Source organism: Fringilla coelebs (assembly GCF_963513975.1).
Source record: "Fringilla coelebs genome assembly, chromosome: 27".
Taxonomy (NCBI): Eukaryota; Metazoa; Chordata; class Aves; order Passeriformes; family Fringillidae; genus Fringilla; species Fringilla coelebs.
In genome coordinates, this window is record NC_140053.1 from 969,962 (window position 1) to 984,445 (window position 14,484).

At 49.6% G+C, this 14,484-nt stretch overlaps 1 protein-coding gene across 3 annotated transcripts in view; it reads right to left on the reverse strand.

Annotated features, from left to right (window-relative positions):
- ZNF652 (zinc finger protein 652) overlaps nucleotides 1-10,866 on the reverse strand; it is a 29,696-nt gene extending 18,830 nt beyond the window's left edge. For all 3 annotated transcript variants that reach the window (XR_014616784.1, XR_014616785.1, XM_084222338.1), the window contains exon 1: nucleotides 10,608-10,866. The gene's annotated coding sequence lies outside the window, so the exon portion shown is untranslated. The remainder of the gene's footprint in view (nucleotides 1-10,607) is intronic.
- Between the last annotated feature and the right edge of the window lie 3,618 nt (nucleotides 10,867-14,484).

The window sequence follows — 14,484 nt, forward strand, 5'->3', positions numbered from 1 at the left end:
CTTGTGTGTAAAAAAAAAAAAAAAATAAAACACCTTTTTATCAAGAGGAATCACCTCAAATCAAGGCCACGGTGGGGTTTATTCTGAATTATCAAAGCTGTTTGCTCTGAAAACCACTTCACTCTGCAGCATCAGAGGCTTTGAACCTCTCACTGCCACCCTCCAGGGACCCACAACTTTCAAAACCATTATTTAAATAAAAAGCAAAGCCCTCCTTGGCCATTTAACACAAACAGCAGCTCTGAAACGCTGCCCTAAAAACGCTCTTAAAACACATTTCCTTCCCTCACTTTTAAATTTCTAATCCCGAAGCAGCGTTTGGGTGGTTTTAATCCCAAAACACCCGAGCGTGTTTTATTTTTTTTTGTTGTTTTAAAGGTGAATTTAATTTTGTCGAGGCGGATTTTTTCCGCAGAACAAATTCCAGTCACGCTGCCAAAGAAATGCAGGCAGTGATTAAGATGTAAAAAGGAAACAAGAAGTTTCAAAGCGATTTTTGATGCTTATCAAGCCCCAAACCTGGGGAATATCTGCAGCAATCAAAGGTTTGCAAAGACTCCGACATGAAAAGCTCGAACTCTGAAGAGAAAAAAGCACAATTTGCAGACAAAAGAGTGGGTGGAGGAAGCTGGTGAGTGTGTGGGAGCAACTTCACACCGAGCTTCTGAAGAAAAACCGCATTTTTTGGTGTTACCGGTGCTAAAAATAGAGAGAACTGGGCTCGGCCCGGGAGGCCTCAGCCGGGCCTGGGCTCGGGGGAGCAGGGCCGGGCCGGAGGAGAAAGAGAGGAAAAACTGAGGGAAAAGTGGAGAAAAACCGGGAAAAAACAGGATTGCAGGAGAAGGTGAGGATGTGAGGGAAGCAGGATTTGAGGGGAAATGAGGGTGTGAGGAAAAACTGAGGAAAAACCGAGGGGGTGAGGGAAAAACGAGGGAAACTGACTGAGGGTGTGAGGGGAAAACTGAGGGAAAAGTGAGGGAAAAGTGGAGAAAAACCGGGAAAAAACAGATTTTCAGGAGAAGGTGAGGATGTGAGGGAAGCAGGATTTGAGGGAAAATGAGGGTGTGAGGAAAAACTGAGGAAAAACTGAAGAAAAACTGAGGAAAAATTGGGGGTGTGAGGGGAAAACGGGAGACTGAGGGTGTGAGGGAAAACTGAGGAAAAACTGAGGGAAAAGTGGAGAAAAACCGGGAAAAAACAGGATTGCAGGAGAAGGTGAGGATGTGAGGGAAGCAGGATTTGGGGGGAAGTGAGGGTGTGAGGAAAAACTGAGGAAAAATTGAGGAAAACCTGAGGAAAAACCGAGGGGGTGAGGGAAAAACAGGGGAGACTGAGGGTGTGAGGGGGAAATTGAGGGAAAACTGAGGGAAAAGTGGAGAAAAACCGGGAAAAAACAGGATTGCAGGAGAAGGTGAGGATGTGAGAGAAGCAGGACTTGAGGGGAAATGAGGGTGTGAGGAAAAACTGAGGAAAAACCGAGGAAAAACTGAGGAAAAATTGGGGGTGTGAGGGGAAAACGGGAGACTGAGGGTGTGAGGGGAAAACTGAGGGAAAAGTGGAAAAAAAGTGAGGAAAAACAGGATTTCAAGAGAAGGTGAGGATGTGAGGGAAGCAAGATTTGAGGGAAAGTGAGGGTATGAGGAAAAACTGAGGAAAAATTGAGGAAAAACCGAGGAAAATCTGAGGGGGTGAGGGAAAAACTGGAGGGAAACTGATTGAGGGTGTGAGGGGAAAATTGAGAGAAAAGTGGGGAAAAACAGGGAAAAAACAGAATTTCAGGAGAAGGTGAGGATGTGAGGAAAGCAGGATTTGAGGGAAAATTGGGGGTGTGAGGGAAAAACTGAGAAAAAATTGAGGGTGTGAGGGAAAACTGAGGAAAAAGTGGGGAAAACCCGGGAAAAAACAGAATTTCAGGAGAAGGTGAGGATGTGAGGGAAGTAAGATTTGAGGGAAAATGAGGGTGTGAGGAAAAACTGAGGAAAAATTGAGGGTGTAAGGGAAAAACTGAGGAAAATTTGAGGGTGTGAGGGGAAAAACTGAGGAAAAATTGAGGGTGTGAGGGGAAAATTGAGGAAAAACTGAGGGTGTGAGGGAAAATTGAAGGAAAAACTGAGGGTGTGAGGGAAAATTGAAGGAAAAACTGAGGGTGTGAGGGAAAATTGAAGGAAAAACTGACTGAAGATATGAGGAAAATTCAAGATTTCAGGAAAAGCTGAGGCTGTGAAGATGTTTTCCCACTGAAATGCCCGGGAGATGTGAATTTTGGAGAATGAACCAGCAGGGAATAACCAGGAAAAACACAAAGTAAGGGCTAAAATGACATTTTTGGGGAGTTCTGTGCAGGAATTGGCCTCGATCCCTGAGGGTGCCTTTATCAGGATATTCCATGATTCCATAAACAGGTGAATAAATGTGCAATATTGCAATAAAAAAGCCTCAATAAACCCTCCCAGTTGTAAGCACAGGTGCCTGCAACATTCCCAAACACATTTGAAGGGAATTATTTCAATTATTTCTCTCAGCTCTCAATCCTTTTCTTTCTTGTGCATCCGGGCTGCTTTAGGTGCAAAAAAAACCCCAAAAAAACCCCAAAAAAACCCTAAAAATGTGTTTTTAAGTGGGGAATTTTATCTCCCAGAGCCTCACTCCATTCCCAGCACTTTTGCATTTCCATGGGAAGTGCTGGAGCTGCCTGAGCCCATGGAAATGCAAAATAAATGCAAAATAAATGTAAAATAAATGTAAAATAAAGCGATGAGTGCTGCTAACGACCCCATTCCCAGAAACCCTCCAGGCCCAGATTCCCTGGGACAGCTTTTCCTTCAATTCCAGAGAGCCCAGAGGGGATAAATCCTGTGAATTCTGCAATTCCAGGGTTTTTTCCAGCTTTTTTTAATTGAGAATTCCTAAAATAACCAAGGGTAGGTGCAGGGACACAGATAAATCCTGTGAATTCTGCAATTCCAGGGTTTTTTCCAACTTTTTTCTTCTTGAGAACTCCTAAAATAACAAAGTATTATTTTAACCCTTGGAGAGCCAGGGCAGGGACACAAAACCCTGGGAGGAGGGGACAAATCCTGTGAATTCTGCAATTCCAGGGGTTTTTCCAGCTTTTTTTCCTTGAGAATTCCTAAAATAACCAAGGGTAGGTGCAGGGACACAGATAAATCCTGTGAATTCTGCAATTCCAGGGTTTTTTTCCAACTTTTTTCTTCTTGAGAACTCCTAAAATAACCAAGTATTATTTTAACCCTTAGAGAGCCAGGGCAGGGACACAAAAACCCTGGGAAGAGGGGATAAATCCTGTGAATTCTGCAATTCCAGGGGTTTTTTCAGCTTTTTTTAATTGAGAATTCCTAAAATAACCAAGGGAAGGTGCAGGGATAAAAAACCCTGGGAAGAGGGAAAAAATCCTGTGAATTCTGCAATTCCAGGGGCTTTTCCAGCTTTTTTTTTCTGGAGAATTCCTAAAATAACCAAGGGTAGGTGCAGGGACACAGATAAATCCTGTGAATTCTGCAATTCCAGGGGTTTTTCCAACTATTTTTTTCTTGAGAACTCCTAAAATAACAAAGTATTATTTTAACCCTTGGAGAGCCAGGGCAGGGACACAAAACCCTGGGAGGAGGGGATAAATCCTGTGAATTCTGCAATTCCAGGGGTTTTTCCAGCTTTTTTTAATTGAGAATTCCTAAAATAACCAAGGGTAGGTGCAGGGACACAGATAAATCCTGTGAATTCTGCAATTCCAAGGGTTTTTTTCCAGCTTTTTTTCCTTGAGAATTCCCAAAACAACCAAGGGAAGGTGCAGGAGAGGCTGGGCAGGGATAGAACAGCCTGGAGAGGGAATAAATCCTGCAAATCCTGGAATTCCCACAGCTCCCACCTCACCCTGCTGCTTTTTGGCCATTCCCGGATATTTTCCAAGCATTATCTCCAGGAAAAATCCCTTCCAGAAGTTTCCATTTGGGAATTCAGCATTAAAACCCTTCGGATTTTGCAATAAACAAGGGGGGTTTTTATTGGAGTTTGAGATCTAAAGGCCACAAACTCAACCTAAGGAGGAAAAAACAAAAAATTCTTAAAATAATTTTGAGTTCTTTACCCTCAAATCACAACTCCAGACCCTTCCCACCACCTGAAACACCTGAAAATTGAAAAAGCTGCGGCTGAAATAGGAAATTCCAGGTATTCCAATTTATTCCTGCATCTTTTAATGCAAAAAAATAAGATTAAAAACACCCCCAGATGGTTCCCTGGTTCACATTTCCAATTTATCATTTTTTTTATCGTGATTTGATCATTTTTAGACCAAAAAAAATTTGTAAAATTGTCCAAATTCCTTTTTTCCTTTAAAACCTCTTATTTTCACCCCTCTCTGCTGATGTATCTTGAAGAAAACTAAAGCTGGGCTAAGATTTTATTCAGATTTTATTTCAATTATGGCACCCCGAGGTCCAGGGACGGTGGGAGCCCCAAAAAGGAAATGTGCCATCAAGATCTTTTGCCCAAAATTAGCATTTTTCACCCCAAAGAGGCCCCGGGGGTGTCTCTGTGTCCTTGGATATGCAGAGGTGTAAATGAAGTGTGAATATCCTGCCCCAAAGCCGCCTTGGAATTCCTACCTGGATATTTCCCTGCCAGGAAAAATCCCATTTCCAGAGGGGGAAAATCCCATATCCAGGGGGAAAAAAAAATCTCATTTCCAGGGGGACAAAATCCCATTTTTAGGGGAAAAAAATCCTATTTCCAGAGGGGGAAAATCCCATTTCCAGGGGGAAATAATACTATTTCCAGGGGACAAAATCCCATTTTTAGGGGAAAAAATTCCTATTTCCAGAGGGGGAAAATCCCATATTCAGGGGGAAAAAAATCTTATTTCCAGAAGAGAAAATCCCATTTCCAGGGGGAAAAAAATCCTATTTCCAGAAGGGAAAAATCCCATTTCCAGGGGAAAAAAAAAAATCCCATTTCCAGGGGGACAAAATCCCATTTTTAGGGGAAAAAAATCCTAATTCCAGAGGGGAAAAAATCCTATTTCCAGAGGAGAAAAATCCCATATCCAGGGGGGAAAAAATTCTATTTCCAGAGGGGGAAAATTCCATTTCCAGGGGGGAAAAAATCCTATTTCCAGAGGGGAAAATCTCATATCCAGGGGGGAAAAAAATCCTGTTTCCAGAGGGGATAAATCCCATATGCAGGGGGGAAAAAAATCCTATTTCCAGAGGGGAAAAAATCCCCTTTCCAGGGGGAAATAATCCTATTTCCAGAGGGGGAAAATCTCATATCCAGGGGGGAAAAAAATCCTATTTCCAGAGGGGATAAATCCCATTTCCAGGGGGAAATAATCCTATTTCCAGAGGCGGAAAATCCCATATCCAGAGGGAAAAAAATCCTATTTCCAGAGGGGGAAAATCCCACATCCAAAGGGAAAAAAATCCTATTTCCAGAGGGGAAAAATCCCATATCCAGGGGGAAAAAAAATCTTATTTCCAGAGGAGGAAAATTCCATATCCAGGGGGGGAAAAAATCCTATTTCCAGAGGGGGAAAATCCCATTTCCAGAGGGAAAAAAATCCTATTTCCAGAGGGGATAAATCCCATATCCAGGGGGAAATAATCCTATTTCCAGAGGCGGAAAATCCCATACCCAGGGGGAAAAAAAATCCTATTTCCAGAGGGGATAAATCCCATACCCAGGGGGAAAAAAATCCTATTTCCAGAGGGGGAAAATCCTATTTCCAGGGGGGAAAAATCCTATTTCCAGAAGGGGAAAATCCCATATTCAGGGGGAAAAAAATCTCATTTCCAGAAGGGGAAAATCCCATACCCAGGGGGAAAAATCCTATTTCCAGGGAGGGAAAAATCCCATTTCCAGGGGGAAATAATCCTATTTCCAGGGGGGAAAAAATCCTATTTCCAGAGGGGAAAATCTCATATCCAGGGGGGAAAAAAATCCTGTTTCCAGAGGGGATAAATCCCATATGCAGGGGGAAAAAAATCCTATTTCCAGAGGGGGAAAATCCCATTTCCAGAGGGAAAAAAATCCTATTTCCAGAGGGGAAGAATCCCATATCCAGGGGGAAAAAAATCCTATTTCCAGAGGGGATAAATCCCATATGCAGGGGGAAAAAAATCCTATTTCCAGAGGGGGAAAATCCCATTTCCAGAGGGAAAAAAATCCTATTTCCAGAGGGGGAAAATCCCATTTCCAGGGGGGAAAAAATTCTATTTCCAGAGGGGGAAAATCCTATTTCCAGAGGGAAAAAAATCCTATTTCCAGAGGGGAAAAAATCCCCTTTCCAGGGGGAAATAATCCTATTTCCAGAGGGGGAAAATCTCATATCCAGGGGGGAAAAAAATCCTGTTTCCAGAGGGGATAAATCCCATTTCCAGGGGGGAAAAAATCCTATTTCCAGAGGGGATAAATCCCATATTCAGGGGGAAAAAAATCTTATTTCCAGAAGGGGAAAATCCCATACCCAGGGGGAAATAATCCTATTTCCAGAGGGGGAAAATCCCATTTCTAGGGGGACCCATCCTATTTCTGGGGGGAAATCCATTTCTAGAAGGGAAAAAATCCATTTCCAGGGAGTAAAAAATCTCATTTCCAGGTGGGAAAAAAAATCCCATTTCTAGGGGGACAAATCCTATTTCCAGGGAGGAAAAAAAATCTCATTTCCAGGGGGACAAATCCTATTTCCAGGGGGGAAAAAATCCATTTTCAGGAGGGAAAAATCCATTTCCAGGGAGTAAAAAAAATCTCATATCCAGGGAGGAAAAAATCCCATTTCCAGGGGGACAAATCCCATTTCCAGGGGGTAAAAAAATCTCATTTCCAAAGAGAGGAGGCCCAGCAGAAGGTGCTGGAAAAGCTGCTGGGAACTGCTGGGAGAAATCCCAGTGTGAAACCTCCCGAGGGAAGGGCAGGAGCTGGAGCTGCTGCTGGCACCTGCCAGGGTTTCACTCCAAGTTTTTATTTATTTAATTTAATTTATTTATTTATTTATTTATTTATTTTCCTCCAGGGGAGGAGCAGCCTGCAAAAATCCCAGATCCAAAATCAGCTGGGAAAAAAAAACCCGACAGGAATTTGGGGATTGGGCAGGGGAAATTGGGTTTTTTTGGGATTTCACTCCCTAGTTTTTATTTATTTAATTTATTTTATTTATTTATTTTCCTCCAGGGGAGGAGCAGCCCACAAAAATCCCAGATCCAAAACCAGCTGGAAAAAAAACCGACAGGAATTTGGGAATTGGGCAGCGGAAATTGGGGGGTTTTGGGGGTTTCACTCCCTGGTTTTTATTTTATTTTTTATTTATTTATTTATTTATTTTCCTCCAGGGAAGGAGCAGCCCACAAAAATCCCAGATCCAAAAACAGCTGGAATAAAAAAAAAGTCAGGAATTTGGGGATTGGGCAGGGGAAATTGGGGTTTTTTTGGGGTTTCACTCCCTGGTTTTTATTTATTTTATTTAATTTATTTATTTATTTATTTTCCTCCAGGGGAGGAGCAGCCCACAAAAATCCCAGATCCAAAACCAGCTGGGGAAAAAAAAAACACCAGGAATTTGGGGATTGGGCAGGGGAAATTGGGGTTTTTGGGGGTTTCACTCCAAGTTTTTATTTATTTAATTTATTTTATTTATTTATTTTCCTCCAGGGGAGGAGCAGCCTGCAAAAATCCCAGGTCTGGAAAAAAAAACCCGGCAGGAATTTGGGGATTGGGCTGGGGAAATTGGGGTTTTTTGGGGTTTCACTCTCTGGTATTTATTTTATTTTATTTTATTTTATTTTATTTTATTTTATTTATTTTCCTCCAGGAATTTGGGAATTGGGCAGGGGAAATTGGGGTTTTTTGGGGAAGTTTTGCCCTGCTGATTGGAAGAAATTGAGGAATTCTGCCCCCAAAACCTGGAAAAACTCCCTGAAAAGGCACAAACTGGGATGGAACCTGCCTGGTTTCTATGGGGGTGTGTTTAAAAAAATCAAATTTTGATTAAAAGGACTTCAAAGCCCTGACAGATCCCCCCAAAACCCCTCGGGCTCCAGAGATTCCTTAAATTCTGCTCCAATCCAGGAAAGGATTTGAAGGGAATGATGCACTGGGATCCAGCGAAGAAGGGGTTAAAAAATCCACATTTTTGGTGGAAAACGCTGGAAAAATTCAGCCACCTTCCCCCCAGGACAGAGCAGGGAGATCTCACCTGGATCTGCTTTAATATTTAAAGGGTGAAACTTTGTGAGAATAAAACGAACTCTGCAGAAAAATTCACTTTTTTCCCCTCATTATTGTGGGGGAAACCTCCAAACACTCACTCAATAAAATCCTGAAAGGACAAACAGCAGAGATTCAGCAAAATGTAAATGAATGCTGGTTTGAAAAGTAAAATTATCTTTAAAATTGATTTTTTTGAAGGCCTGGAGCAGAGCAGGGTGAGAGGCTGTGCTGGAGGAACTGAACCAGAAAAAAATGAAATATTGCATTTTATATGTCATATATTATATAGAATATATGAGAAATAATATATTATATAATGTATGAGACAGAATATATATCTGTATTAAATTATAGATGAATATACAATATGTAACATATAAAATATTGTATATAATACCATATATTGTATATATTATTCAATGTTTTACTATCATAATTATTCACAGAATATCAGAGAAATCTCCCTCTCCTCAGCTGCCTCCTTTCAATTCTGTCTCTTTTTTTATGGAACCAGGAAGAAATTTAATTTTATTTTTCTGGCCAGGCCCCTGAGAGCTGCAGAGAAGAAATAGGTCAGCGAGGAGAGAGGAGTTTTGTAAGCACCTGAAATCCACCTGTGCCACCCCAGGTGTGCTCTGGGCACGTCCCTGCTCCTCCTGTTTACTCCAAAAATCCATTTCACCCCTCGGGGAACCCTTCCCAAGCTGCTCCCACAGGGAATCTCCTGCTCTGAGCCCAAAAAAAAGACTTTGGATAGATAAAATTTCACTTTTTGAGCCCAAAAAGAGACTTTGGATAGAAAAAATTTCACTTTTTCAGGTGAAGCTGCAGCTTTTGGGGTAAAATCCCCAAATTTTGTGATTGTGGCAGAGAGGAGGAAAGCACAGCACCCCAATATTTTCTATTTTTGGATGGTTTACCCCAATTTCCTCCCTTCTCACAGCAAGATTTCCTCTGAAATCATCAGTTAAAGGCTCCCTATGGCATTGTTGGATAATAAATTCAATTAAACCCTTCAAAACTCACAATCATCCCCGCTGCCAAAGCCTCTTCTGATCACATCAATATTCCAGAGGTGTTTTAACAAATAACCCCAAATCCCCACAATCTCAGGCATCTCTGAGCTTCCCCCCCAACAGAAAATCAAATTATAAAATTCCAAACCAGCCCTCAACCCCCCCGGCAGCCCAGGAAACACAACTGGAAAAACCAAAAATCCTCCACGAATTTGCACTTTTCTGGAAAAGCTCTCTGGAAAAGCTCTCGGAACTGCTTGTTCCCAGATTTTGGGGTCGCATCCCTGCAGGAGATGGGGTGAAAAACCACAAAAGCGGCAGAGAAATTCACCTGGCGCACAGGTAGGGAGGTGGAGGGGTAAAACCAAGGTGAGAACGCCCAAACCGAGGTAAATTATCAGATCTGATAAACACGAGGGGAATTATCAGATATCAGAGACACAAAGCGCTTTGAAAATCACGCTTGGCAACCCCACAGCCCTTTCAAAACCACCTAAAAAAATCAAATTTTTCGCACAGATCGGGCGGCGAGGGAGAGAAACACAACACAACTTCCAGCTGGGAAGAGCCCAGGTGCTTCCCAAAGCTCATCTCCATCCCCGGGAGGATAAAATCTCCCGTTCCTCACATCCCCGCGGCACCTCCGGGGCTTCTCCGTCCGTCCCGTGCCCCGAACTCCCCGCGATTCCCCGGTGGTGATGGAATTCCGGCCAGCCCCGGGAGCCGCCGCTCGGCTCTGCCCCGCACCGCGGCACCCAAACTTGCGCTCAAAAATAAAAAATCACGCCCAAAATCCCAACCCCGGGGCAGGGGGAAACACCTGAAGGGAAAGGCTGAGAGGGAGAGAAACCCCCGGAGGCACAGCCGGGGCACCGGGGCACCGGGCAGCGCTGCCGGGCGGCCCCGCGGTGACACCGGCCGGGACAGGGCAGGGGTCCCGCCGGAACGCTGCCTTCCCTCGGCTCCGCTGCCGCGGGATCCCCCCTTCCCTCCTTCCCCCGGCAGGTGACACGGCCCCGCGCCCACCGGAGGGGACACAGAGCCCCCGGGACCCCCGGGCGGAGCCCCCCGAGCGGCGGCAGGTCCCCGCACCCCGGGCAGAGCCTCCGACCCCGGGGGAACCCCCCCGATCCCGGGCAGAGCCCCCAGCCCCAGGGGAACCCCCCGACCCCGGGCAGAGCCCCCCGGCCCCATCGCTGCCCGGGGCTCCCCCGGTGCCCCCGCTCCGCTGCGGGCCGGCGGGCGCCCGTGCCCCGCTCCCCCCGCCGCCCACCGCCGGGCCGGGCCTAGCTCCGCTCGGCTGCGCCGCCAGGCCCGGGGGGAAGGAAGGGGGAAGGGGCTCGGCGGCCGCGCGGGCGGCCCCGCACTCACCCAGGCCGGTGCCCTCGGGGCCGCCCCCGCCGCCGTCCATGCCGGGCGGCGCGGGGAGGGGGGCGCGGGCGGGCGCGGCGGCGGAGGGCGGAGGGCAGGGCAGCCGGGGCCCTCCCTCCCTGCCTGCCTTCCCTCCGGCCCCTCCGCTCGGCCCCCGCGCTCCAGTGGCCGCCGCCGCCGCCGCTGCCTCGGCCCGGGGCCGGCGCTCAGGCCCAGGCGCTGCCGCCGCGGGCGGGAGGGCGGTCGCGGCTCCCGCTGCCCCTCGGCCGCCGCCGCCGCCGCTGCAGCGCTACGTGGCCGCCGCCGCAGCCGCCGCCGGTCCTCGCGGGGGCGCGCGCGCGCGGGGTTCGGGGCGGGTGGCGGGGGGGGGGAATGGCGGGGGCGCGCCCCGCGCCCGGGCCGGTGCGCGGCGGGAGCGCGCGCGGGTGGCGCGGGGGGGGAGGGGAAGGCGGTAGGCGCGGGAGCGCGCGCGGGCCGCGGTTGAAGGCCCGGGAAGGTTGGGGGGGGGGGGATGGGGGGTTAGTGAGTGTGCAAGTGCGCGTGTGCGGGAGCGCGCGCGCGCGCGCGGAGGCGGGGAGGGAACGGACCGTGATGGGGGGGATAGGAGGGGGGGAAAACAGCCCGCACCGTAGGCCGAGGGCAGCGGGGACGGCAGGTACGCGCACGGGGATGACGGCGGGCCGGGGGGGTGACACACAGAGCGAGAGGGAGGGGAGCGCGGGAGCGCGCACGGGTAGAACGGGGGCACCCGCGGGGCGCGCGCCGACCGCGGGCGGGGAGCGGGGGGAAGGCGGCGCTGTGCGCATGCGCCGGCGGGGCCGTTCCCGCCGCCCGCCCCTTTCCCGCCGCTGTCTTCACCTGAGGCGGCGGCGGCGCGCGGGGCGCAGGTGAGGCGGGGGGTGCGCATGCGCGGGGAGAGGCAGCGGGCTCGTCACCCCGCGCCGGTAATTAGCCGCCATGCCCTAATTAGTGCGGTGCGGTGATTGCGCGGGGTGAAGCTGTGGTGTGAGGGGGTTGGTGGAGCAAGGGGCGCCCCGGCTCCCCCTCAGCCCGCGGGTAATTAGCGAGCCCGCCCCAATTAGCGCGCCGGGGTGAGGCGGGCAGGCTGTGGCCGAGCTCTCACGGAGCTCCGGGGCCCTCAGGGCTGTCGGGGATGGCTCCTGCCCTCGGAGCTGCCCCTCGGGCCCAGGTGAGGCTCTGAGGCCCCTCAGCGAGGCCCAGGTGTGGCCCTGAGCTCCCTCAGTGAGGCCCAGGTGAGGCCCTGAGCCCCCTCAGCAAGGCCCAGGTGTGGCCCCTCAGCCCCTCAGCGAGGCCCAGGTGAGGCCCTGAGCCCCCTCAGTGAGCCCCAGGTGTGGCCCTGAGCCCCAGGTGAGGCCCTGAGCCCCCTCAGCGAGGCCCAGGTGTGGCCCTGAGCCCCTCAGTGAGCCCCAGGTATGGCCCTGAGCCTCCTCAGCGAGGCCCAGGTGAGGCCGTGAGCCCCAGGTGTGGCCCTGAGGCCCAGGTGAGGCCCTGAGCCCCTCAGCGAGGCCCAGGTGAGGCCCTGAGCCCCAAGTCAGCCCCTCAGTGAGGCCCTGAGCCCCTCAGTGAGCCCCAGGTATGGCCCTGAGCCTCCTCAGCGAGGCCCAGGTGAGGCCGTGAGCCCCAGGTGTGGCCCTGAGGCCCAGGTGAGGCCCTGAGCCCCTCAGCGAGGCCCAGGTGAGGCCCTGAGCCCCCTCAGCGAGGCCCTGAGTCCCCTCAGCGAGGCCCAGGTGAGGCCCTGAGCCCCAGGTGAGGCCCTGAGCCCCCTCAGCGAGGCCCAGGTGAGGCCCTGAGCCCCAAGTCAGCCCCTCAGTGAGGCCCTGAGCCCCCTCAGTGAGCCCCAGGTGTGGCCCTGAGCCCCTCAGTGAGCCCCAGGTATGGCCCCAAACCCCCTCAGTGAGCCCCAGGTGTGGCCCTGAGCCCCCTCCAGGTGCCACCTGCCCCGGGGAGCTGCCGAGCCGGGCGCACGGCCCCAAAGCCGCAGCTGGGGCTGCGTGGGAGGGCAGAGCGCCGCTGCGGTCGGGGTTTGGCAGCCGTGCAGGAATCGGTGAGAGCCGAGAGGGGAAGGGGAAAGGCACCCAGGGCCTCTCCTGAACCCTGCAGTCCACCCTCTCCACCTGGGGTTTGTTTAAATTTGACGTTCTGCCAAAAAATCTCGGCTGCTCTCCCTCCCCCCGAGTGACAAATGCCAAATTCCAGAGGGTTTGGTGTCCGGGCTGTTGTTTGTCTCTGCCCAGGTGAGATGGGCTCACCTCTCGGGCTCCAAAAGACGAGGCTGGACTCTCAGGTTCGGTCTTCAAGGTTGTTTGTTGTTTCTTATCTACAAAAATTTTCTTTCTGCCCAGCCAGGCAGCCAAAGGCACTCTGCCTGCCCACAGGGCAATCACATCTTTTTATAACAAAGTCTATATAAACTATATTTATCTTTCGTCTCCAATACTTATAATTTTTATTACTAAGTGTACTTTTACTATAAACTTATCAAAAATACCTATGTCACACAGAAAATGGAAGACAAGAAGAAGGAGGCAGGCCCCAACTCCCTCCATCTTGTTTTTCCAACCTCCCTGTACCAAAATCTTAAAAACTGTGCTTTAACCTATAAATGTTCTATTTCTATATCTTTTACACACTAGTGATTCTTATATCCCCACACACAGGTGGGACATCTCTTGTAGGGTCAAATTTGAGCCACCAGGTACTTTTGGCAACATCCCAAGGCTCCCGAGCTCAGCTCCGAAGGAAAATCAGGGGAGGGTGTTGGGAGAGGTGCTGGAATTCCCTGTCTTGGAGAGGGAAGGAAGAAGAATTTTGGGATTTTTTTGTGAGGATGTGCTGGAATTCCCTGCCTTGGAGAGGAAAGGAAGAAGAATTTTGGGGATTTTTTGTTCCTTGGGACAGGTGCTGCTGGGTGAGGATGTGCTGGAATTCCCTGCCTTGGAGAGGGAAAGAAGAATAATTTTGGGGATTTTTTGCTCCTTGGGACTGGGTGAGGATGTGCTGGAATTCCCTGCCTCAGAGAGGGAAGGAAGAAGAATTTTGGGGTTTTTTGTTCCTTGGGACTGGGTGAGGATGTGCTGGAATTCCCTGCCTTGGAGAGGGAAGGAAGAAGAATTTTGGGGTTTTTTTGTTCCTTTTGTTCCTTGGGACTGGGTGAGGATGTGCTGGAATTCCCTGCCTCAGAGAGGGAAAGAAGAAGAATTTTGGGGATTTTTTGTTCCTTGGGACTGGGTGAGGATGTGCTGGAATTCCCTGCCTTGGAGAGGGAAGGAAGAAGAATTTGGGATTTTTTTGTTCCTTGGGACTGGGTGAGGATGGGCTGGAATTCCCTGCCTTGGAGAGAGAAGGAAGAAGAATTTTGGGATTTTTTTGTTCCTTGGGACTGGGTGAGGATGTGCTGGAATTCCCTGACTCAGAGAGAGAAGGAAGAAGAATTTTGAGGATTTTTTGTTCCTTGTGCTGCTGGGTGAGGATGTGCTGGAATTCCCTGCCTTGGAGAGGGAAGGAAGAAGAATTTTGGGATTTTTTTGTGAGGATGTGCTGGAATTCCCTGCCTTGGAGAGAGAAGGAAGAAAAATTTTGGGGTTTTTTTGTTCCTTGGGACTGGGTGAGGATGTGCTGGAATTCCCTGCCTTGGAGAGAGAGGGAAGGAAGAAGAATTTTGGGATTTTTTTGTTCCTTGGGACTGGGTGAGGATGGGCTGGAATTCCCTGTCTTGGAGAGGGAAGGAAGAAGAATTTTGGGGATTTTTTGTTCTTTGGGACTGGGTGAGGATGTGCTGGAATTCCCTGCCTTGGAGAGGGAAGGAAGAAGAATTTTGGGGATTTTTTGTTCCTTGGGACTGGGTGAGGATGGGCTG